This window comes from Pleurodeles waltl, chromosome 4_1 (genome assembly GCF_031143425.1).
Source record: "Pleurodeles waltl isolate 20211129_DDA chromosome 4_1, aPleWal1.hap1.20221129, whole genome shotgun sequence".
NCBI classification, from domain to species: Eukaryota; Metazoa; Chordata; class Amphibia; order Caudata; family Salamandridae; genus Pleurodeles; species Pleurodeles waltl.
In genome coordinates, this window is record NC_090442.1 from 638,367,405 (window position 1) to 638,394,991 (window position 27,587).

The window sequence follows — 27,587 nt, forward strand, 5'->3', positions numbered from 1 at the left end:
ACCCAAGCAACAAAAGTGCTTGCTACCTGCTTGGGGATGTTGAGAGCTTTTAGGAAAATGTTATACCTTCTCCCACCTCTGTCCAAAAAATTAGCTATCCAAGCACTCATTCTGGCACGCCTGGACTATGCAAACAAGCTATATTTGGGCGCTCCCAAATCAACAGTTGACAAATTACAAGTAGTGCAAATGCTACTGCCCGACTTCTATGTAACATCTCTAAATCTCACTCCACCGGGCAAGCTCTAAAGTCACTACCCTGGCTGCCAGTTGCTTAAAGAATTACATTTAAATCCCTATGCATTGCTCACAGATCCCTCACTCAGATGGGTCTCAAGATTGGGAATGCATGGGTCACTCTTTATATCCCTACAAGATGCTTGCTTTCTTCCAACGTCTGCCAATCCAGAGAGTGAGATGCGGTGGCTGATCTCTCCGGTACAATGTTTCCAATCTATGAAATTTTATGCCAACTACCTTGCGGACTGCTGAATTGGAATTGCCATTCCACAAACAGCAAAAGACTTGGCTGTTCACACAATCTTGTTGATCGTCTGGTTCTGATGGCAGATGTTTAACATCGTCACCGCTGTGTAATGTATAGTACACGATAGCGCTGGGATGCCCCAGGGTAGCTATCCACTGTATAAGTGCCAAATACAATACAATAAAACAATAATACACAATAAGATAAACATTAGAAAATACAAAAACATTTTATATTACATACTTTATCTGTAATAATTGGTCTAAACTCTACTAAACACCTTTGTCTATATTATTTTCAGGCTTATAGTTATGGTATTGGCTGAATGATTAATATTTCCCTTCACTAGCTTATGCCAAACCATGTGTAATCCCTGCATAGCTTTAAAAAACTCCCAGACCTGCAGCTGGATCTCAGTTCTCTGGACTTTTGCCCAAACAACCATTCTTCGTGTCTATCCCTCCCAAATGATATGGTCGCTATTTACCTTTCTCCCTAGTTATTCTCTATAGAGAGGGAGGTTGCTGTGCAGTCTCTTATACCTACATCACTGCATGAACAATGCCTCAGTTAACTCAAAGACATATATGAATAGTAAGTAATTGTCTCAAAACATGTTTCCTTCGCATTAGCCATGTGGCAGACCTGATGGCCTTGTAATGTTGCTCACTATATCTAACTCTCTGGACAGCAAGATGGATGTTTCCTCTTTGCTCATTTCTGTTGCTTTTCTGCGCATCACTAATATCAACCTGCTTATAAGATATTGTGGTTATCTCAAACACTCTGTTAGCTATTATTTAAATTCAAAGCATTTGTTTTCTAAGCCCTAAGTCTTTCATATACACATTCTAAATATGAGGTGTACTCATGTTTGTCAAACAGTTACACCTGATTTGTGTGCAACATACACGTCTCATTAGAAAACTCTGCCACATATGTCAGGGTGCTAGTAGGAATCAGGAGACTTCTAGTTCTTTAGTGAATCCTCTTCTTCCAACAGAAGATAGGAGCCAGGAGGTTTCTTTTAGCAGGGCCTTCTTTTTCAGGTGGAATTTTCCAGGTCCAGGAAAGTCGAGGAGATAGTGGTTGAAGTGCCAAAATTATTGTATCCACTAGCCAATTATTGAAGGAATTCTACCACCCAGTCCTAGATATTTTTTTTATCATCCCCTCCTCCTTTTTCAGCATGTCTTCCTTGTCTACTGTAAACCTACACGGGAGCACCTCTTTTATTATAACAGAATCATTCTGCCAGCAGCCAGGACTGTCTTCAGCTCCTTAGGCACACCCCTGTTTGGATGAGTTTTCTCTCCTGACAGAGACCAAACTGATTTCCTCCCTGAAGTGGCTAGAGCCTGGCATATAGGAGTGTCCTGAGAATCAATAGGAGAAGACAACCCTGGAATCTCCAAGTCAAAAGAGATAGTGCTAAAGCCATCCTGCACTCTGCTTACTGTTCCTGTCCACTCCCAGGTAGCTCATCCCTCCTACGTGGCCAGTGATTACAAGTGTGTATGTGATCAATTAATTTCAGTGGAATAGATAGACTTGAAGATGACTTTTAATAGCCTGCTCACACATTGGAAGTCCATGCTAAAAGCACTAAGCACTTCCTCATACCTCATCAAGCACATGGACATATTCTGGCTTCAACTAATACCGTGATTTACCAAATGTAACCCACAATCAAGACCCAGCTACTTCTATGAAAGTGTGTATTCCCAATGATAAGAAACCACTTGATTGCTACATTATTTAAAAGCAAAACACAATTTTGCTTTGAGCTAAACTCATAGGGACTGCCAAACCAAGCTAAATAACGAATTACATTATCACAAATTATAGCAACTATTCATTGTTGCCTAGGAGTTGGTTTATTTAATTATTGCCAAATTTAACTGGAAGGTAATTACCTTTACATTAACTTTATTATTATTTGCGCCTACCAAAACACCGCCACAACGGGGACCTAAGCAAAGGATGTTTTTTTGATGCTGACAGCACTGAATTTTCCACAAAGATACTGTCACAAATTTGACTAGAGAGCAGGAACTGTCTTGGGGCATAGCCTGGACACACGTTCTCATTGATTCGGGGATGAAAGAAGACACAGCGAATGGCTTAGTGCCACTCGCTGCACGCAGTGCACTCTCTAGTGCTGCATGCAAGTGTACAAACATGCTGCCAAATCAACAGACAGAGATATGACTAATAACTATGTGGCTCCAAAATAAAGCTGCGCAGTGAGTGTCCATTTTCTGTAATCCTTTTACCCCCTCACTGCTTGGCTTGTCGAGAGCCTGGAAGGACTACAGACCACCCATTCCATCAAAACTCAATGCTGCGCGCTTGCTAATGAAAATAGTAAACAGCTTGTGAAAGGTGCCAGGATTGTCTAGTGAGGTGAACCCAGCACTCCGCAGGAGTGCTGGATGTCTAGGGTGATCAGAGTTTGAGGAGCAAAAACCGGGACAGGTCAGACATAAAAGAAGGACTAACGACTTCACTTTTAATTTTATATCTGGCCTGTCCCGTCCGTTTTTTTGTGTAGCTTTGTGAATGTGCCTATACATGTTTGTTTATTTTTATATATATATATATATATATATATATATATATATATATATGGATATATATATATACACACACACATACTTACACACATTTACAAGACTACATATATAAAATTAGCTATGGCTTGACCTCCCACCCTGCTCCCTCAACCCGCTTCCACCAACCTCTCTCTGCTCCCCACTCCGTCTCTCTGCTGGGAGCAGACAGGGGACTGTGTTGCCTGACAGGAACAGATACATTACTTTAATTATTTCATACTTTGTGGGCGTCTTTAACTTATGCTTCCCTAGATGATCTGACCTTTGTACCAAAAACTGGGACATTTATTTAGTAAACCGACCTTTGTCCCAAAAACCGGGACATTTATTTAAAATTAAGAGAAGCGTTGGGACACCAGGACAGTCCTCTAAAAACAGGGACTGTCCGGGGAAATCCGGGACGTCTGGTCACCCTATGGATGGCGGTACTGTGGCAAACTATTAAAATGAGAAAATAACATGTATCAGGTATGTGGAAGGTCGCCATAGTGGGGGAGAGGAAAGAAGCAACGCCCTAATGCCCTTATGAATGAACTGCCACTGACTAATGCTTGTTTGAATGACCTAAAAGGAAGGTGGATAAACGTTCAAATATGGTTGCAAAAGCACATTGTTTATTTGAACCTTTCCTGCCAGTGCACAAGAAGCTGCTACAAGATTGTAAATCCATCTACGCATTTAGGCCCATATTTATGAAAAAGTGGTGCATGAGAGCTGATGCGCTACTTTTTCTGCCCCCCCGAACGGCACTTAACAACACCATGGTTATGCCGTATTTATAATACAGTGCACCATGGCTGTCGTTAGCACAATAGTGTCAACATTTTTGACGCTATGGTGGTGCTTTGCTACACTAGTGTCCAACATTTGGATGCTAGTGTAGCAAAGTGCAAGGAGACCCAGAGGTTTCTATGAGTGCTTTGAGCAGGCATTAAAAATTACACCAAAAATGGCGCATTGGAATCTATTACATTTCACTGCGCCATTTTTGCAGGCCTCCTAGCCCGGAACTCCCACCTTGCATACATTATGCCTGGCACAGGCATAATGTGGCGCATGGGATTACAAAGTGGCACAATGCATGCATTGCACCACTTTGTAAATGTGGCATGGGACAAAGGCCGAATTAGCGTTAAAAAAATGACGGCCCTGGGGGCTCTTAAATATGCCCCTATGTCATAAAAGGGCCCAGTTGCTCCAGTGTCTAGTCGCATCATGGTGTAATTCTGTTATGCGGGTAATAAAAAGGATAATGCTGTCTCATTTCTCACCCAGATGCAGTCAATGGGAATCATTAACAATTTGCTGCATGGAAGGACGTCATCGTCGGACTCAGCGGGACTGCCTAGTACAAATGATTCAGCCATGAATGACTACGAGCTGCTGCTCTGCTTCCGCAGGGACACAAACAAGGTGCAGAGCTACCTGAACATCCTGAAGTGCCGGGTGGAGCCGGAAAACACCTGTTGACTCTGAGGCACCTGAAGAATCTAGTATAGTCGAAAACATTGAGGTTATTGAAGTAGCCTTTCAAAATGTCACGCAGCATACCTCTAAGAAAACATCAATGTTTTAATCATAAATGTTTTTGAAAAAGGCAAAGGATTTAGCTGGTGCTACGGTGAGCAGTGTAGCAAAATATGAGCATTTTAACTTGCCGACTAAATCAGAATTTGAGTGGTACGTGTCTTGTTTCACCATCATTAATGAACCTGCCAAACCCAAAGCCAGCAACATAGACCCCTCACACACACAGCCCCTATGTGACGCCCTTTCCAACCACTTCCTCCACAAAATCCTGGACATCCACAACAGCTTCATACCACACACACCCACCACACACACCCCTCACTCACCCAACCCCCACTCATGACCCCCCACCACAATCACCACCAGAGCCCCCACCACACACGAAGAAACTGAAAAAACCATGAACTCCATCCACTCCAGATCCCCCTCCGACCCCTGCCCACATTGCATCTACAACAGAGCCAGCCCAACCATCGCCCCCATACTCCGCAACATAATCAACTCCTCTTTCGACTCCGCCACCTACCCAGACCCCTGGAAGCACACGGAAATCACTGCTCTCCTAAACAAAAAAACAGGCCGACCCAGAGATCCTCTCCAACTACCGCCCCATCTCCCTCCTCCCTTTCCTCGCCAAGGTTGCTGAGAAACTAGTTAACGCCCGCCTATCCCACTTCCTCGAAGCAAACAACACTCTTGACCCCTCACAATCCGGGTTCCGCAAGAACCACAGCACGAAAACCGCCCTCATCGCATGCACTGACGACATCAGGACCAAAGTCGACAAAGGCGAGACCGTCGCACTCATCCTCTTAGACCTCTCCGCAGCCTTTGACACCGTCTACCACCACACACTCCACACACACCTCCACAACATAGGAATTCGCCACAAAGCCTTAGAATGGCTCACCTCCTTCCTCACCGACTGGACCCAGAGAGTCCACCTTCCACCCTTCCACCCTTCCACCCTTCCACTCCAACACTACCAAGATCATCTGCGGAGTCCCCCCAGGATCCTCCCTCAGCCCCACACTCTTCAACATCTACATGATCCCCCTAGCCAACATCCTCCGAGCATACGGAATCACTATCCTCTCCTACGCAGATGACACCCAACTCATCCTCTCCCTCACCCGCAACCCCACAACCGCCAAAACCAACCTACACGCTGCTCTCCTCGACACCGCCAACTGGATTACCACTAACCACCTCAAGCTCAACTCCAACAAAACCGAGATCATCATCTTCGGCCCCAACAAAACCACATGGGACGACTCCAGGTGGCCCACCGCCCTAGGCCCCGCACCCACCCCCACAAACCACGCAAGCACCCTCTGCATCATCCTGGACCCCTCCCTCTCCATGACACAGCAAATCAATGCTCTAACCTCCTCCTGCTTCCACACACTCTGCACTCTAAAAAAATCCTTCAAATGGATTCCCCCAGAGACCAGGAAGACAGTCACCCATGCACTCATCAGCAGCAGACTAGACTACGGTAACGCCCTCTACGCCGGCACAACACTCAAACTCAAACACAAACGCCAGAGAATCCAGAACACAGCCGCACGCCTCGTCCTTGGCCTCCCCTGCCACGGACGAATCTCACCACACCTCAAATCCCTTTACTGGCTCCCCATAGACAAGAGAATCACATTCAAGATCCTCATCCACGCACACAAATCCCTCCACAACACCGGCCCAACCTACTTCAATGAAAGATTGAACTTCCACACTCCCACATGCAACCTCCGATCAGCCGACCTTGCCCTAGCCACAGTCCCCCGCATCCAACGCACCACCACAAGAGGCAGGTCCTTCTCCTACCTTGCCCCCAAAACCTGGAACTCACTCCCCACCAACCTCCGCAAAACCAAAGACCTCCTGCTCTTCAGAAAGAACCTCAAGACATTGTTCGAACAATGACCCTCCCTGCCCCTACCCTTAGTCCCCCCATAGCGCCTTGAGACCCTCACAGGTGAGTAGCGCGCTATATAAATTTTTTTAGATTGATTGATTGTTGGGCATTCGCATATGTGACATATTAGAACCGTTTGAGATGTCTAAAAGTGTTACTAATGTGAATGGGAATGACGAAGTAAAGTGTGCAAGCAATTGACATGATCGACAAATATTCTTTTGTTGCATTAATTTAAAAATAAAATGTATTTTTCACACTACAATGTCTCTTTTTTCATATTTGAAGCTAGCCCTGTACATTGTTTTATTGATTTTGCATATTGCATGACATAACAGCAAGCCAGGTTGCACTTGGAGTGAGCACAATGCTTGCACTCTCTTCTAATGTTTAAACGATGCATTACGCATATTTCAAAGTATTTTCTGAAAAGGAAGAGGGCTGTACTGAAATGCCAGTGAGTACAAGATTTTAATGTAGAGGTGATTTGACCAAAAACCGAAAAACCCTATCGTGAAAGTAAGTTTATACATTATTCTGACAGGGCACAGACTGACTTTTTGCATAGGTAGTAGCGTTAATAATTATAGATTCATTGTTTTGCTCAGAACCTCCATGCAAGGCATGGGCAAAGTGGGCTCGAGCCTTTCAAGGGGCCGTCTGGTAGAGCAAGCCATGTTCTGCAGAGAGTCTTGCCCTGATGACCTTGAATAATTCATAAACAGATTGTTTTAAATGCAGTTTTCCTTTAATTGTTTTGATCATTTTATTTATTGGGTGTTTCAATATACAACTTCAACATTGAAGGTCAAAGCGTCTCATCATTCAGTGTACCATCACAGTACATACTTAGCCAGTACCGTGTCTCACATCGCAATATACCCAGCCCCCTGGCATGAACAGCAATATAGCAGAAATCAAGGGTTAGTATCTCCTTCGTTGGGCGAACCTATACAGTAAGTTTAGAGTGACGGCCAAAGCATGCACCTGTACAATGTTCGTCTAAATGGATTAACTCCTTTCCAAGTGTCACACGTAGAGGTATAAAAACCCATTGACAGTCATACCGATTGATTAGTGTTGTCGTGAGCATTGGCATCTGTTGCCTCCTGTGCCTGCAGAAGCAAGTAAGTAGTCAGTGGGTCCCAGATATCTCGTGGCCGGAACTAGGGGGAAGCAATTCAACATACACAGCTATTTCATCTTTACAGGGGATAAGGTCAGACAGCCATCCTTTGAATTTCGTCTCTCTCCCTCTACCTCATCGTTATGCAATCTTGCATTTGGCCGAAAGCAAGACTAATGCAAAGTATCTTCTGTAGCTGGCCTCCACCCCCTCTGTGTATCCCAGAAAGGGCCATTAGGGGAGTAAGTATCGTAGGCTGACCCACCATGGCCTCAAGGGCCACGGAGATGTCATCCCAGTAAGCCTTATTGGGCCACAGGACCTTGCAAGGTGTAGAAAATCTGCTCCAGCCATATCACATCTGTCACAGTTGACATTAGAGCGCAGACGGAAGTGGTGTAGCTTGGCTTGGGTGTAGTATATACAATGACGAAAATTATAGTGTATTATTCAAAGCCTATTGATAGAAGCGATCCTCTCAGGTTGAACGCAGCAATAGTACCATTGCTCATCTGTGATAGTGAGTCCCATATCTGCGTCCCATTGGGTCCGTGACCATACCACAGTGGAGTGCGCTTCTGATTGGGCTGCCTGATACAAGTGGGAAACTAAATGGCTAGGTGTTTCCACTTGGAGTAGGACATGCTAAGTATCAAATGTAGGTGGCTCAAGAGGAAAATCAGGTGTAGCCACTCATACATTATGTCACAATCTGATATACAAAAATATTTCCAAGGGTGTAGGAGTCATACCCTCAAAAAAGTTTCCTGGGACTTAAACATACCTAACTATAAGAATCTCTCCAGCAAGTCATACCCTGAGCTTGAAGTACTTGTCTACAACTGTTCTTGTGCATGACAGGTAGCAAATGGGTGATATGATAATGGAACGAGTGGGGATTACAATAGTGGATTGTTAAACTTACAGGGCAACACATTCCACGCGTTGTGGTATACGCTCAGTGAAGTCTGCTAGTGTAGTGGACAACATCAGGGACAATGGGGACAGAGGGACAGGAGCCATATATCCTTGTTCGATAGCTAACTGTGGCATAAATGGGGTGGGTGGGTACCAATGACTCACATGGTAGGCCTGTGCACATAAATGACAAATTTCCATATCCGGTGCCTCAAACTCACATTTAGAAAATGGCAGTGTGAGAGTGTCCCAGTGTATGCGAGGTTGCTTGCCTGCCTATGCCAGCCTTATTAGTTGGGTTTTGAGTAGCTGAAAGAACTTAGGCCCCAGAGGTATGGGGACATTTAGGGACAATTATAGAAATTTAGGAAAGGCAACAATTTTCATTGATGCGATGCGACCCGCCAGTGATAGGTGTAAGGAAATCCAGCGTGTAATGCTATCAGTAATGGCTTTTATTGCAACCCCATAGCTCACTCTAATAAATTCCTCCTTATCCCTTGATATCACCACGTCTAAGTATCGGAGCTCAGAGAAACACCACTTCAATGGAAAGTCTAGGGTGAACAGTTTTGTTGCTACTGTAAGAGGGAACAAGTGGGATTTTTTCCCAATTGATCTGCACTCTGGATAGTTTGCCAAATTGGACGAATTTGCAGAGGATCCGATTGAGAATGACCTGGGATCTCGTAAATAGAGGGTGATGTCTGCATGTAAGGAAACTAAAATATTCCTGAAAGGATAGCAAATTGCATTTTTGGGATGGCATTGTCGTAGTTTGGCTGCTAAAGGTTCCACCGCTAGAGCAAAAAGTAAGTGCAAAAGCGGGCAGCCTTGCTGTGTGCCTCCAGTGATGTGTGTCAGGGAAGAGATTAAGCCAGTCATTTTAACTCTTGCCACTGGGTATGTATAAAGATGAGCAATCCATGTCAAAAAAGAATGGGGGAATCCCATCTGCTAGAATATAGACATGAGGAAGCCCCTTTCTAAAGAATCAGACCTCTTGGTTGCATATAGAAAGACCGCAACTGCAGCTAGGTCTGGATTTATGTTATCGAGTAATGCAAAGAAGGTGCGTAGATTATAGGACATGGATCTTCCCGAGATGAATCTGGACTGATCAGGTCTAACCAGGAATGTCATGAGAGGAGCCAGTTGGTTAGTCAGTACTTTCGCCAATATTTTAACATTGCAGTTGGTGAGAGATAGCTGTCTATAAGACTCACATCTGTTGGGTGACTTCCCTGGCTTAGGCAGAGCAATAATCATAGTCTCCCTTATGGATGGGGGAGTAGGCCATTTGACTTCTCTTCCTGGTATACAGATTTTAAAACCAGGATCAGAGTTTTAATGTACGTTTTATAGAAGTCTGCAGGTAGGCCATCTGGTCCCTGGGCTTTCCCCAGCTGCAACTGTATAATAGCCTCTCTAATCTCATTATCTGTGATATCTTCCACTAGGTAATTGCAATGAGCGTCACTCAACCATCCCAGCATTACGTCTTCCAGGTATGTGTCTGCATTGGCCGGTATCAGCCTATGGGACATGTACAGGGAGCTGTAAAATGGGGCGAAAGTGTGGAGAATCTCCAGTGTCGCCCTGTGTGTTATCTCCTTCTCATCATAAACCTCCAGGACATCATTGGCTGAGTGTGATTTGCGTGTCATAGTGGCTAGGGTGTAGCCTGGGTGCTCCCCCTCCACATAAGGTCTGGCTTGTGCATATTTACCACAATTGAGGCATTCTGTCTCCACTGTTTTCTGGCAGTCAGAGAGGGTAACTCTAATTTGTTGATCTAGTCTATCATCGTCTACCCGTCTGTGGCGATCCTCCAGGTTCTTGAGCTCGGTCTGTAGCTTATGCAGCCGGTCCCGCAGGGAGTGAAGCACAACCCCACTTTTAGCTATACAAAGCCAACAGATCGTAACTTTAAAGGATTCCCAGGCTGTGCCTATTGAAGCACTGTATCTTTATTCCTAGTGAAGAAATCTGCTATTTCCTGTTGCAACTCCTCCAAGAAGGAACTATCTAGGAGTGCCGTAGAGGAGAGCCTCCAGGACGCATATACAGTAGCACGGGTGGGGATATGCAATGTCATTAACACAGGGGGATGGTCCAGGTATGTTTGTGCAAGGTAGGTAATTGCACATACCCATGGCCCTACCCCCTAGAGACAATTCAGCAATCAAGTCTCGACCAGCTATTGTGCACTGCGGAATGGAAAGTGCCTTCCCGAAGATCCGGATGGAATGTCCGCCATGCGTCCAACAAATCATGGTCTGCCATGATATCCCTTATGTGATGGGCAGAATTGCAGTGATAGCAGTGGGGGTTGTGAGAACAGTCAAGAGATACATTCAAAGCAACAAAGTCCCCTCCCCATAAAATGAGAGAAGGGCCCAACTCTGCTATGTATCCCAATAGCCTATCAAATAATGTGGGGTCATCTATATTTGGACTGTAGCAGTTCACAAGCAGAATAACATAGGAGCCTAGTCTGCCCCAAAGGAGCGAGTAGCGGCCCTGAGTGTCATTTAGGGAACCTTGTGGACAAACTGTACACCCTTGTGTACGAGGGTAAATGCATCTCTAGCATGCGTGGAGTATGTGGAAAATTGCCAATAGGCAGCCCAGCAATTAGCAAATGATACACTGGTAGCATCTACGAGATGTGTCTCATGTAACAGAGTGATGTGAATGTCATGCCGATCAAGATATGCCAAGATATGCCTGCGCTTGCTTGGATTGTCGAACCCTCTGACATTCCATATTAGACACTTAAAAGTTGCATGTGAGAGATCCATGGAGGCAGCTGAATCGACATGCATATTATGGTGGGTGGTATCGGAGGGGGTGCATGTGCCGGTTAACCCCACATTGTGAGACAGAACTGCACCAATCTAGCAGTAAGGAGCAGTGTTGATGAGCACTATAGACAAATTCCACTAATCCCATTACCTCTCTCCACCCATACTGGTGGCCCAGTCCCTCCAGGGATACATACCCCACCAGCAAAACCTGGTAGTAAAATACAAATATTCTGGTCAATCTAGATTAGAAAGTAGTAGTAGAGATTCGATACAGCACTGAGAGAGTACTCAGTGATGCAAAGGGTGCCAAGTGCACAGAGAACAAAACAACTGTTCGGATCTGAAGCAAATAACAAAACAGTACAATAACAAATGGTCAATATAGGGGTAACATGTGGAGGTCTTCCAGAGACCCAGACGGGGTCTACCTCTAGGGTGTCCAGTGTGAAGCCATTGATTATGCCACCAGGCTCTCTGTACATTGGTAAGCACTGGGATCCTGCTACAAGAGTTCAGTTTAGGTCAGGACTAGCGCTGCATGTTTTTTCAGTGTGTTTGAGCAACACGAGATTCACAATCCAGCAGCAATCCATATGTGTGGTTGACCAAAATAAGAGTGGTGCTATTGGTATCACTTCGCAGTTCATCATGGCAGCAGATTACCAGCATTTCACACTCCCTAGCTTCAGGGCAACATTGGTCATGGGGGTGAAGATGCTGAGGAAGCTTGTTTCAAATGGTGCTTTCGGAAGTCAGTGGCCAATTGTGGGTTGGTGAAGAAGTGTTCCTTGCCTTGAAAGGCAGGCCCTCAGAACACTTTTCATTTTTAGATGGTTATGATGTCATTATAATTTCATGGCTGATTGGTGAGGCAGTCACAGAGTATCTGATGGGCAACTGGGGCACCACAGAGAGAAGGGGAATTGAATGAGATGCGTTGAAAGTGGTGATAATGGGGTGAACGCCTTGGTAAGGTGTGTGGTCTTTGTCGGCAGCTACAGGGTGAGCTCATGAAACTGGAGACTAGACTAAGTTAGCCGAGGCCCATCGGGAGAGACAGTCCTGGGTGAAGATGGGGGCATGCTGCGAAGGCAGATTGGGGATACCTTGGAGAGACTGAACAATTTGATGTGAAAATACTAAAGGCAGCGTCTACACCAGGAGGGAGACAAACCAGGCAAAATGCTGGCATGACTCCTCCGGTGGGAGACAGCCAGGGAATCCATAGTAGCCTTGTGCGGGCAAACTAGACCGCAGCAGGAAATTACTGACGTGCTGGGGGTACACCTACAGGCTCTGTAAAGGGGCAGATCAGCAGCTGAAACTGAAGTGGTGAATGCCTACCTGAACAGTGCAGATCTACCCTTCTTGGCTGCCCCGCAGCGAGAACTAAAGGCGGATACCACAATTGAAGAGCCGCGGGAAGCACTGAGCAAAATTAATAGGGGTAAGGCGCCGGGGCAAGATAGCTTTCCCGTGGAGTTCTATCAGGCCTATGGGAATCAGCTGGCGGAGCTGCTGTTGGCTGTCTTCCGTGAGGCTAGGGAGAGTGGTCTTCTGCCTGGGTCACTAAGAGAAGAGGTGATATGCATAATTCCGAAAAAGGGAGAGATGTGACATGGTCAACACTAGTAGAGGAGGTCTCCTGTAACACAAGCTTTAACTACGTACATCACAGCCACCTGACATCGGTCACACTTAGTTGGATGTACAGGGATTGGGGAGCAGACTGCCCCAGGTGTGGCACCCAGGGCACATCCTTCCTCCACATGGCATGGGAGTGCCCAGAGGTTCATACATACTGGTTACAGGGGGTGGCGCGACTGCAAGTGACCACAAAGCACCGTCTGGAGTAGATACCCAGGGGCTGCTTGCTGGAACTGGTCAGTAGGCCCAAGAGAGGCAAAAACATGTGGAAGTTCTTGCTGCTGGCTCTGGTGTTGGCCACGCAATGAGTGGCTATGGGATCGCTGGGGAACCCCGCACCCATCGCTGGTGCTGTGGATGATAGATGTCGTGGAGTGGGCAGTGGCAGAGGAAGTTCACATGAAACTACACCGACAAGATGATGCATTGCGCTATGATCTGAAGGCCTGAGTGGAGCTCCTAGAAAGATTCCAGCAGGAACAAGACAGGAATGGGACATATGAACACAGACTGATGTGAATGCAACTCCACTGGAGCAATGGCCAGGGGGGGGCATGATGATAATAGGGGTACAGTCAGCCGCATTGCAGAATTCACTGATTGACGACAAGGCAGCACATAGGTGGGAGTGGGACGGGACCAACGAGAAGAAGAGAGGAACGATAACCAGGTCTCAGGACTGATGACACATTGTGCACATAGACGTGCAGGTCTTGCAGGGTACCTGCACCAGGGTCTAGTGGAAACAGGAGGGTTAACGCTCGACATCTTCTACACCCCACAAGTGGCAACACTATAAAAAATTGAATCATGTACTTTATTGGAGCTCTTGTACCTGTTACTGCTGTGAGAGGAAAGGTAATATGGATCATACTCATTGATGATGCACTGACACTGTATGGGATATATTTTGACGTTGTTTCATTGTGATCCCACGCTGGTGGGATAATTGTACCAAAACCAATAAAACAAGATTTAAAAAAAAAAAAACAATTCCGGATTATATTAAGTCAGCAGCAGTCAATCAATAATCATGTAGTGGGTTAGTGCTGAGATGGGTGGTTTATGTGAAATTTGAAAATGTGAAAAATAATTTCTTGGAGCAATGACCATGGTGACTTTGCTGTTCCTGTAAAATTCTATGCAAGAAAACTGCATATAAACCCTTGAATTTGACGCAAGCCAGTTTTCTTTTGCTGTCTACATGGGATGCCCGATTTCTTACTGATTCTGCTGTGTGCTTGAGGCTTGGCATTTCTCTGATTTTTGTTCATTATTATATTATTCGGTAATTAATAGCATTCATGGAAAATGACTTCTTGAAATGTAGTGAGTTTACTGCTGCACCTGCCTTTTGTTGTTTCTGGATTTTCCCTTTACATTTTGTAATAAACCTTTATCGTTTTCAAATTTCTTTAAAAAAATACATATATAATTTCATGGCTAAATGAGGAATAGTTGGTAGGTAATGATCACTGAGCCACACTGTCACCGAGTAATGAAACACCATTACATACTGTTCAAGTGGCAATAAAGCTCAGTGAGTAGAACTCTCACTGCTGACACTGATCAGAAGGTAACACGTTTAAAACCTAGCAGGCGAGACTCAGGCTTCCATCTTTCTGAGGTCAGGAACTCAAGGACAAATAAATTCATTAATAGTAACTTCTGTTGCTTACAGTGTTTCAAGATGGTATCAAGCGCTATATAACAACATTACTGCTGTGAATATATAGTCTAAGAAGCGGCGTGTCAGAATATTCTCTACAAAAATATGGTCTGACATATTGTGTTAAATACAATTTACAAAAATATTGTGTGTAGAGCTCCTATTGTTAACTCCGATAGGGCAATAGTTTTCGTAAGCAATAGTTCGGATACAATATTTATGTCAGGCGATATTCTGATAAAGATATTCTGCTGCAATACTTTCTAAAATTCAGTTTATACTCTTACATTGTGATCTCCATTGGTCTATTGTTAATTATAAAACTTCCACTAGATCTCTTAGCTATGGAAACTAGGGGCCAGATGTATCAAAAGTTTTTGCATCAGCAAATGGTGCGAATTGCAAAAAAAAGGTTGTTTGTGAATGCAAAATTGCCTTTCACAATTTATGAAAGGCATTTGCAGGCCAATTTTAAGGAATCGCAAAATTAGCGATTCCTTAAAATTGTGACTGTATTTTGCGAATCGCAAATTACGATTTGCAGAAAGGTAATCGCAAATTCAATGTATGAACCATTCGCAAGTTGCAAATGGTCGCAAAACGGGGATTTGGCATGTGCAATTTACCACCAACTGAAATCAGGTGGCAATCAGTTACAACCTAAAAAAAGAGAACCAGAGTGCATCAGATCTTTTCAACAATGTTTGCACTCTTTGTCATGGCGAGGAGGAGGAGGATCCTGGCAGGTTTGAGGAGAGGAAGGAGGAGACAAGAGCACATTTTCAGAGTGTGCATTAGATTATTTGACGAAACAGAGGAGGAGATTTATGACAAGTATAGGTTAAATTCTGACATGATATTAGACCTAAAAGCAGATTTGCAACCACAATTGCAGCGACACACACACACACACACACACAGAACCAATGCAATACCCACTCATGTGCAGGTGTTATGTTTCCTGCACCTCTTAGCCTCAGGAAGCTATCAGGGGGGTAATAGTATCAGCTGGAGGTGTGTCCCAAAGGGTGCTCTCACGCTTCTTCCATGCATTCTTGAATGCAATGTTATCCAAAATAAATGAGCACATCAAATTCCCCAACACCCCACAGGACTTCCAGCTCACACAATTACATTTCTATTAGGTATCCCAATTGCCACACGTCATTAGCTGCATTGACATGCCGCAATCTGTCCACCATCAGCCAATGAATATATATACAGACATCGGAAATGTAGCCATTCCATAAACATACTGGTCATCTCCAATGCCTCACGCATCATCATAGATTTAGTGGCCAGATTCCATGGCAGCACACATGACTCCGATATATTCAGGTATAGTGGAATCTACACACAGCTACTTGGTGGAGAGTTTGGAGAAGGATACCTACTTAGTAATTAATCACAGAACAATGTAGCATAGTACACAGATGAGATTAGAGATGACAATAACTCAATACTCACTCCTGTCATTGTAGGAACCAGTGCATATGCAGTGCGGTCCTTCATCCTCACACCATACCACAATCCAGCTACACCAAGTGAATGCCCTTACAAAGCTAAACATAGGAGGACGCGAAGTGTGATTCAGAGGACATTTGGCCTGCTGAAGAGTCGCTTTTGATGCCTGAACAAAATTTGTGGGGCAATACAATACTGTCCTAAGACTTACTTCAAAATTGTGGCTACATGTGCAATGTTGCACAACATTGCAACATTGACAGGCATACCCCTGGAACCCTCAGATACGGATTCTGATGAAGATGACGACCCATTACCACCCCGTCACCTAACAGATGGATCAAGAGCAGGAGTAGGCAGACAAAGACATGCATAAATTACTCACAATTATTTTTGATGTAAGTAATGAAGAGGCCACGTATTGTTCCTTATTGCTACAGGTTTCACATTTATTGCTTTAACTTCAGGTCAACTATTTGGGCATACAACATAGGTAGTCCAAAATCACTATCTGTACTTAAATCAAATTCTTCACCATGAACATGATATAAGTAGTGCACAGTTACAAAACAACCAGCACCAGAACATGTCCCCATTACTTTTTGTATCCACGCACTCCACTGAAACGGTCAGTGGGCTCAGCTACATCTCTTGTTGAGACTTCTGAGACAGAACTGTGTCTGGAACTGCATATGGCATGTCGTGACAGTAAAGCAGTTGCACTTGTGAGGCGATGGACAGATCTGCTAAACCCATCCAATCTACCCATCAATTGGTGACGACCTTTATGGTGGGTGACATGGTCCTGCTGCATTGCTGTGCAGAGTTTCTTAATGGCATTCGTCATCTCCCTTAAATTGTCTGCTGTTGCTTTCTGTCCTTCTAACACTGTTGCAGTCAGCTGGCGCATGTTGCGATTCAGAGACACCAACTGCCTGTGCATTGAATTCATGTGCTTACATTGCAGGTGCTACACCTTCAACATTGACGCCTCCAGACCTCCAAACATAGATGGGCTCTCACCTTCCTCTGAGCTCTGCTGCCATCTGCTCTACGTCTCTTGAGGGGAGTGTATTGGCTCTGGAAAAGGGACTGACACCTGTGGGTGTGTCTATCCTCTGAAGGTGGTGTATAAACGTCTTCTGTCATGTCATCAGACTCCAGATTGAATTTAGGGAGTGGTTCCACTGTTGCCCTGCTTCTGGGGTGTGCCGGTGTTGTGGGTGGTATGGACATGATGTTTTCAACCTCAGATGGTGGCTGGGTTTCCTCATTTCCCCCCAGTTTCTGTTTCTGCTGCATGTGATGCATGGACATCTGCAACATCAGTAAGCAGTATTTCAGTTACAAATTACTTTTGCATTTCTCAGTTCAAAGTTTAATTTTGAAGTAAATAGTTTCCCTGACATAGTGTTTCTGCTTGTCATTTGTCTTGTCTATCTGTGTGGGGATGCACAATGCTGCAATGTTAGTTCTTGGCTCACTGCTGGAGTATGGACTACCACTCCCATAAGACATTGTTGGGTTGCATGAAATATGTGGCATGGACATTTTTGGTAGTGAGTGTTAACATTGATTTCCTTTAGGGGAAAATTTTGCCTAAGCATTTGGTAATTCAAATAATTGTTGTCCTTATCTTTGCTGCTGCCTGGTGTGGCTGAGGTGTCCATGTCAGTGACCCAATGGCTTCAGGCTGCAGAGTTACCTCCACTATGTCCTCCAAGGGGTGGATGGTGTCTGGATAGATAGTCCTCTGCCAGTGCTCTTTACCTCCATAAGACTGTTTGCTTTCCTCTCCTTTGCACGTGCACGTAAATCGTACCAGCGCTTGCGTATCTCCTCAATTGAGCGGTGCGCCACACCTACTGTGCTGATCTTTGCCTGGATGTCAGTCCATATTTTTGGTTTCTCACTCTCTGGGACATGTAGTGAGTTATTCCCAAAGAGGTTGTCATGGCTCTTTACCACCTCTTCAGTGAGCTCCAGTAACTGCTCACTGAACTTCAGTTTCCATTTTCTGCCTCCTGCATCCTTTACATTCCCCTCAGTGGCCATGATGTGTTTTGGTCCTGGGTCACACTCTAAACTGGCTCCCTAATGCTCAGATCACTGAGTCTGCCTCCTCCTTTTGCTCAACTTCTGGAAACAGCATGGACTGACCCACTTCCTGGTTGTGAGGTCATCAAGCTGCTCCAGAATGCAAAAATTGCAAATATCTACGGGCAAATAGCGATTCGCTATTTTACTGAATCGCTATTTGGTAATCGCTATTTGCTATTACAAATTTTAGGTAATCACAAAAATGTTTGCAAATCCTATGTTACATTGCATTTACAATTTCCAAATAGCGATTCGGTAAATATTGCTATGTGGTAATCGCTAATGTTGTGCTTCATACATATGGCCAAAGATTCCTTAAGTCACAAATTCGTATTTTCCTTTCTATAGAAAGTCAAAGGTTTATCACAAGTCTCTAGGTCAACCATTAATTTAATTAGATAATGGCAAGTGTTTAAAGGCAGCCACTGATTTAGAGCTACTTCTCAGTAAGTGTTGACGTAGCTCATTAGCATTTATCAAGTTAAACATGTTCCTAACGAGATGTTGGACGGGATACTTTTGATGCAGCACATTTCTTAATCACATCTATCTTGTAAATCAAGGTTAGTCCCTAACAGATATCTCTGTGCAGCTCTCGTACACTGTGTGAGGTGTAACATACTGGTGCCCCCTGAGGCTTTACAGACTGTATCACTTCAAGTGGCATGAACACTGTGTGCTGATTATCCCTGTCCTAGCTCAAAACTGACCCCAAAATTCTTAACCTGACAAACCATTCACTTTTCTATAATTATCAATAACTTCAATGAAAAATATAAGAAATTCTCTCAGTTATTTCAAAAGAAGAGTAAAGAAATAGAACTATCCCTCCCTCCCCAGCCTATGTCCTAGCTCACTATTTCCTTTATCAGAAATCTTTTGATGTTTCAAAAGCATTTAGGAAGTTATATCAAATTGAATAAAAGTAACATAAGCACTAATCTCAGCCCATCCTTGTCTTCTGTGAACCACATCCTACTACTATGATAAAAAATTTATGAACATCCCAGAAATATCTTACTGGACTTTCTTTACCAACACGTCTTTAGGCCAATCGGAGGTCCCTATCTATCTAAAATTGGCCAACTAACCCTGATCCTTAGGAAAACAGTTGCAGATCTTGAAGACTTGAAAACCTCTGCCCAATGTTGCATCTATTTTTCCTGGTTACATTCATGAGAATCTGCATCTCAGCTCAAACATTTTATGGCAGAAAAAGCCCTACTTGAAGACGTTAAATGCTTGCTTTAGATCATGATATAACACTGAGACTGCCCTGTTCCAAGTAACTGATGATGCATTGTGCATCACTGAAAATTGCTGTGACTCTTGCCTACTCATTCTCCTTGACTTATCTGAGGATGTAATATGATAAATCACCAAGTGCACTAAAAATACTCAAAGAATGAAAAGGAATGAGTAGTGCTAACCTTAGTGATGTGCTTCATACTTGTAAAATATATATGAACATATAAAAATGACAACACTCTTTTCAACCCTACTAACTTTAGAAGCCTGGTACACCAAGGCTGTATTTTAGGTGAGGCGGGACTTGGCCACGCAGGAAGATGACTGACTTTCAAATTGCCCCAAAGCCAGATCACCTACTTTTCTTGAAGTTCTCTCTCAAGTTCTTGTCCTCAATGGCTCTTTGTGAGAGAGTGGAAATGGATGGGAGCTTCTGCATCACCCTCAACATTTGTGGAACCCTGCGCTGATGCGTGATCATCCTCTCCCTCCTTCTGCGAGACCTGTCTCCATCACACTCCTGGCATGCTTGGCAGGAGTCACTGTCTTGTGCAGCCCAAACACTTACTAGAACCTGAGACACATTAGCGGTACTGCTGAGTATGGCTCATCCAAGAGCACCAGCAAGCCACTCCATACCCCCCTCCCCCCACACCTCTCCATGTCCTCTTCTTGCGGCTCCCAGATGAGGGACTGTCTTCTTCTGGACAGCAAAAGCCATGGTGTATCACTTCCTATCATGAAATGTCACTGCAACCGTGCAACTGCCCAGAGTGGCTAACTCCTCCTCAGGCCTCCTAGAGACACCGGTTGTCACTGGACCCACCATCTTGGATTAGCGGGTCCCATTTTGATGACATTCTGTTCCTCACTGTGGGCTACTATATTTTCTCCTCAGCTGCACTTCGACTTTGAAAGGGTGCCATCAGGTGTGCACATCCAGTACTGCAGGCTTCACAAATATACTATTGATACAGCAATAGCTCACCTACACAGACGAGGGATTCATGCAAGCAACTGCTGTTCATATGCCTAGAAATGAATGCAAAAACAGAACACCCCACCAGCTTCTATTCCCAGAGGTGCCTCCCCTTGCTAAACCATGCACTCTGCTGCCTGATTCAGTCTCTGACATGGCTACAGTGCAATTGGAATCCTTTATGTCTAAACTGAAAGGAAGTAAGGTCTCAATCAATAATGTGGAATTGTCCACAGCTTCCATTCATACGGAGATTAAGCGCATTCACAAGGAACTGGTGCACTTCAAGTCACAGACGCCCAGTTCAGAGAAGGGCTCGTAGAGCTAGAACAAAAAATCCAAGACACACCAATGTGTGGGATGAATTGGGCACCCTCAGTAAAAAGTCAATGATCTGGAAGGCCAAAGTAGGCAAAATAATATCTCTATCTTTCGGGTGCCTGAAACTAAACCTGACCAGGATCGTACTATGGTAATGGCTAACCTCTTGACTGAAATCAGAGATTTGCACTTTAACCATACTCTGGAATTTCAAAGGGCCCATAGACTCAGACCACATCCAGGATCCCAGGCTTCATCCCTAGGACAGATATAGCCTGCCTCCTCCAACATCAATAGGTCAGAATCCCCTTCTCGATGTCTAGAGACTGTGGACCCTTTGATGATGGGTGGGTGGGGTCAAAAACTCTCCATAGTGGAAGACTATTCATATGAAACAAATATAGTCCACAGAAATTTCTAGCACTTTGACCACACCTGAAATAGAAAGACATGACATAGGCCCCTGCCTTGGGAAAGACAAGAAGGGAAAATACACCTCCACCTTTCTGGAAGGCAGCCATCAAGCAAAGCCCTCCCACCCTTGTGCAAGGCAGGAGACCAAACAAACTCTCCGTCCACCTTTGGATCAGCTGACAGAACACAAAGACCCCCTTCACCCTTGAGCAAAGCAGAGGGGCAAACAAAAAATAAGCAGGGGGAGGGGCACTATAAACCCCACCCCTGGTCAAGGAGGGAGTTGTGAAAAAATCCATCATGACACCCTCTGGCAAGGAAGGGAGGTTATGTCCACCATTAGTAATGGAAAAGGGTAAGGGAGAGGGAACACACACCATACTTATGTATAGGCAAAATCAGTGTGGTGGCAAAGGAGATGCATTTAAGACATTTAATTTCATGTTTGGTTATGTATGTATATAGTATTTCTGTAGCACAATCCTAGCTAAAAGGCAGCGGAGTGCTGTACATCATCAAAGACAAGCATAAAGTCAATGAGTAATGGGAGATGATGCTGGTTTGTGGATGGTTAATACAACTTGATGTAGTGTTCTTTGAAACAGTGAGTCTTCAACTCTTTCGCTTTTGTGCTGAGATACTATTAAAACCCTGTCGACCTTCATCTGCCTTTAAAGTTCGTTTTTCATGGAATATAGGTGCATCTAGCTTTCAAATGTGTAGTGTGCAATACCCCTGTTATTTCACAATAGTTTTCTTTCCTGCATTTCTCATGAATTTGTCATTTGTAATATGCTAACTAAGGTACCGTTTTTTTTTCTTCGTGTTATATAAAACTGTTAATACATAAAATATAACAAAATTACATTTCTCGTTGTACTAAATATTCTTCCATATGCTTGACCTCACCTATTGCAATGAAAGTGAAGAAGCTGGGCCACCTCGAATTCCAGCTCAGATGTACCTGTTAGTGGACAGTAGGTAAAAGGGTTCGTGCCTCTGGGTTCTACACTGTTGCCCTATAGATATATTATGAGGGTTTGAGAAGATGGGTTTACCTAGTGCTTCACATACAGAAACATGACTGTTTCACAATCAGGACTAAAATGGGTTGCACCACTGCTTACTCTGAGGCTCAGGACCAAATGGGTTTCACCACTGTTTACTCAGAGGCTCAGGACTAAAAGAAGTGGTTCCACTGCTTACTCATGTAGCAAAGTTAATTCTGAACTACCTGAGGCCAGCAGTTCCTTGGCCTCCATCAAAAATGTCACCACCAAGCAAAGAGGTCCATTTACCCCATGGTTCTTGCCAGAAGATGTGGCTGTAAACAATTGGAGTATAGACGTTGGCTGCACTACAATATGGTTACTAACGAGTCCTATAAAAGGGTGTTCAAGTTGTATCATAAGGCCATTAAAACCACACAGAACAACTTTCATACTCATCACATTGCAGAATCTGATGTTATTTAGGGCCTCATTTCAACCTTGGCGGTCTTTTTCCAAGACCGCCGAGGTACCGCTGTGCTGAAGACCGCCAGTGCAGGCGGTTTTCTGCGCAGCAAATCATGACTGCTGGCAGCCCTCTGTCCTTTTTCAGACAGAGAGCCGCCAGCAGCCATACTGGTGCACGGCGGGGAAGTGGAGGCTACTCCACCTCCACCACCCCGTCATCAGAACACGGCCCACCGAATCCCAACCCAGGATTCGGTGTGGTGGTGTTCTGATGACGGGGAGCTGGCGGTGGAGCAGCCCCCATGGATCCCGGCCCCTCCCGGAGGATCACCGGACAAGGTAAGGTGATCGTCTGTTAGGGAAGGGGGGCGGGGGGTGTTGTATGTTGTGTGCGTGAATGGGGGTGTTAGCATGTAGGGGGGGTGTGAGTGCGTGTATGCATGCAGGGGTGTGTTTTGTGTATTGAAAATGTGTGCGGGTCGGTCTGTTTGCATGTCTGTATGTGTGCGGGTATGTGTTGTTGTAGTGTATGTGTGCATGTAGGGGTGTGTGTAAGTTAATGTTGGGGGTGGGGATGGGGAGGGGGTGTGTGTAAGGTAATGTTGTGGGTGGGGGGTCCTGCCACTTTTGGGGGGTGACAGGGGGTTGGGGGGTGTGGGGGGAGGACTCAGGGGTGGGGGAGACCCCTATCAGTGCCAGGGAAGGAATTCCTTGGCACTGATAGTGCCTACTGCCATGGATTTCGTGGCGGTTCCCAACCACCCAAAATCCATGGCGGTATGCAGGGTCCTGATACCGCCGGCGGTCTGGTGACGGCCGCCGGGCTGGAGACCGAAGTCTCCAGCCCAGCGGTCGTCACCACCCTGGCGGTCGGAGTGGAGAAGTGGCGGATGATCATGGCGGTCACCGCCATGGTCATAATTCAATTTGTTTTCCTCCGGCCTGTTGGAGGTATTACCGCCACTTCTTCCCCGCCCGCCAGGGTCGTAATGAGGGCCTGAAAGTCCTCAAATTGTGTCTAAGTCCCTGAGTTTCCAGACCTAAAAATCCAGTATTGATGGAATTATGCAAGAAGCTACCTACATTTTTATGACACGATTTTAAAGATCCAAGCAAGCCTTCGATCCCCATCACTTATATAAAATACTATCCTCTCTCCTTCTTGCTCCCTAAACAAGTTTAGCTGTATTTCCACTGATCAAATTCATCAAGCTCTTTTGCAAAGTAAAAGGGAGTCACCCAGTAACCCATACCTCCCTCTGTACTCAGTAGTTCTGCCGAAGCCATAGTCCCAGTCTTCCATCAGCTCTGTAACAACTCCCTGGAGTCAACAGTTAAACCATCCTGCTACAAAATGTCTAATGTAGTCCCTCTTCTAAAGAAACGGTCCACCAACCCATCAGTTATGTCCGATTTCGGCCCAATCTCTCTGCTCCCCTCGGGCTCCAAAATGTTGGACAAATGTGTTATCTTGCTTAGCTTGAGGATAACAAATTTCAGCTATCTGCTTGCCTTGAGAATAATAAACTTCTTCACTGAACTCGGTCTGTTTTCACCCAATCATAGCATGAAAAAAAATCTTTTGGGAGGTTACTGAGGTGATTAAGTACATGCAGAATGAAGGTAAAAGCGCTGCTCTGAACCTGATAGGCCTGTTCCAGGCAATGCATACTGTCTCTCATTCAATGATGTTACAGCACCTGATCGAGGATGGTACTGATGTCACTGCATGGAGCTGGTTAAAATAATTTCTGAATGGGAGAGAGCAAATAATCGGGCTTGCCCCATTCACCACATCCTGCAAGTAGTATTTGGGGTGCTGCCAGGTTCCTTGCTGAGCCCAACATTATTCAAGATATATCTGTGGCACGATTAGCTAAACAAGTAGACTCAAGTGGTTTCAAGGCAATCTCATATTTTTATTGTTGGGCTTGGCTCTTTCTGCGGGGTCATCCCCAAACGTTTTGAATTCACCCTTTCTGTTTTCTCAACACATTTGTGTTCGCTTGTAAAACTCTGCACACTTTACCACTGCTAACCAGTGCTTGTGCTCGTTTACACCCAATTGGCACCTTTTTTTACTTGTAAGACCATAGTAAAGTGATACGACATGTATCCAAGGCCTGTAAATTAAATGCTGCTGGTGGGCCTGCAGCACTTATTGTGCCACTCACTTAATTAGCTTTTTAAAACAAGTCTCAGGCCTGCACTGCAGTCTGTTTGTGCAGTTTACACTTCCATTTCGACCTGGCAAAAAAAAAAACTTTTTGCCAGGCCTAAAGCTTCCTTTTTAATACATGTAAGTCACCTGTACGTTAGACCCTAAACAGCCCATAGGGCAGGGTGGAGGATATTTAAAAATGTAGACACCTACTTTTAAGTTTTACATTACCTGGTAGTGAAAAACTCTTTAAATTGTTTTTAACCACTGCACGGCCTACTTTTCTCATAAGATAACATTGGGTTACTATATTACATTTAATAAGTTATAACCGCCAACTGGGAGGGTGAGCGCATCTGGCCTTATTTGGTTTTTGTCAATTTATTTATAAGGGGACGTCTTAGAGGTTTGATAGACCTTTTTGACTCCGCTAGGAGTGTTCCACCTTGGACACAAACTTTACTCATGGACCCACCAGAAACAGTACAACTAGATAAAACAAATCAAATCGTCAGAACAGTGAGTCAGTAAACTTTACACCCCATGGTCCATGTGACCATGAATAACCATACCTTTTATTAAAGTTAGAAATGTTATTTCCCTAGATTACCAATGCTAATATCATGTAAATTAATCTCAATACCAACTGATATACATATACAAACAACACAGGCTGACCAAAGCGGTGGAAAAATCTCAGTCTAACCAAAAAATGTATCATTAAACATTCAAGGGTTACCATACAAATTAATAACAACAATCTCTGAACAATAGAGATGGCATACATCAAGATTTGAATAAAATCATTCCTTTGTTAATAACATTTGTTAGTACATGGTACACTAACCCTAAAATTTGAATGGCATGTTTGGGCTTCATGTATAAGTAATTTAGTCAAAAGTTAATTTGGAAAACATCTAACTAGGGCTCTATCAAAATAGCAGGTGGTACCTAGAAGAAATAACAACAGAAACAATTTAATTTTGTTATACCACTCCTGAATGGTTCAGCAAGCTGTGATTTCTTCGTCAGTGGGACATCTGTCCAGTCAGCTTTGGTAAAGGAAAATGAAGGGGGTTGGCTCAGCTGTGGTTGGGCTCTTAGTTAACTGAGCCATTTTAGAAAGGGCATCAAGCTAAGAAAACAGCATCAATAGCATTGACAAAATTACACGATAAGGCTAAAGCTAGGAAGGAAAGACATCAGGAACTGCTCTGCTCCTCAAACGGGGACTGGAACTACTAACTCTCCTGCTAAGTGTAGTTGAGGTAAACTGAAAATCCATAAACTATTTTCTCACGTCATCATTAGTCAGAATATCATTTGTTCACAGTAGAACCAATAAACATTAATTCCCAAACCAATGCTATAACTAACCAGTCTTTCATGCGTCGATGATTGGCTCCTTTTCTTTCGTTCCCATCATCAGTCTTGTGAAGTAACTTTTCAGTTGCAACTTCAGTCAGAGAAGCCATTGTCAAGTCCTGGGAACATTTGCTTCTCACTCACCAAAGAGACAATTGTATCCCTAAGTATTACATCGCATTACAGCAGACAGTTCTCACAAGAAAGTTTAAGACATCAACTAGTTTAACATTGCAACAGTAGAAATCGATTTGGTCAGTGCTGTGTGAACAATGAATAAGTGTTATTTCTCTGCTTTCAAGACAACATTTGGTTATGCCATAAAGCTTAACATGAGGCCTTGTCGACTAGGCCCATAATTTCATAATTTCTCTATGCCTTATATATTTCAGCAAATACATTTCATTAATACATTAACATGATCCACTAAAACATTTTATCCTACATGTGCATATTATTTCCAAACAGTTAATATTATTTCTTTATTAATGTTGTACATGTTATGGTGCTACTTAAGTGGGCACATTTTACAAGACACTCGATTTCCCTACGTTAGCACAATTAATGTAAATTATTAGCTATTAATCAATGCAAACGTGTTAGTAAAGAATTCAGCTTTCACAGGAGCCTGTAGGGAGGTTGAGTTTGCTATCTAAATAATTGTAATTTAAAATCCTCTGTAATGAAAAACTCAGATTTTAAGTCACAATTCTGAAAATGTCACTTTTAGAAAGTTGGCATTTTCTTGTTCCAACCATTTCGTGCCTGCAACCTGCATCCTGGATCACAAGACTAAGGCCCTCATTACAACCCTGGCGGTCGGTGTTAAAGCGGTGGGCGTCGAAAAAAAAATGGAATCACGACCATGGAGGAAACCGCCAACATAGACAGCCACTTTAACAGTCCGACTGCCACGGCGGTAGCAACAAACATCCCGGCGGTAACCGCCAACAGACAGGCAGAGGACAAAGTACCGCCCACCGTATCACAACAGGCCTATCCGCCACCTTTTCCGTGGCGGAACCAATGCTATCAAAAGCACGGCGGAAACAGTACACAGAAGGGAAAACACTCACCTCTCGACACCCAATGAGGAACCAGAACGCCATGGAGCCCGAACTACACGTACTGCCTATGCTGGTCTTCCTCCTACTCTACTAGGAGCAGGACAGACGCTGTCGACGACCACGGTGAGTACTGCACCTACAACACAAGGGAGTGGGGGAGGGAAAAGAGAGTGACACACACACACGCAACATGCAATACCCCCACCCCAACCCTCACCTACAACAACATACACACAAATACATGCAGCAACATTACATATACACCCCCGCCCCCTGGAAGAACGCAAGGAC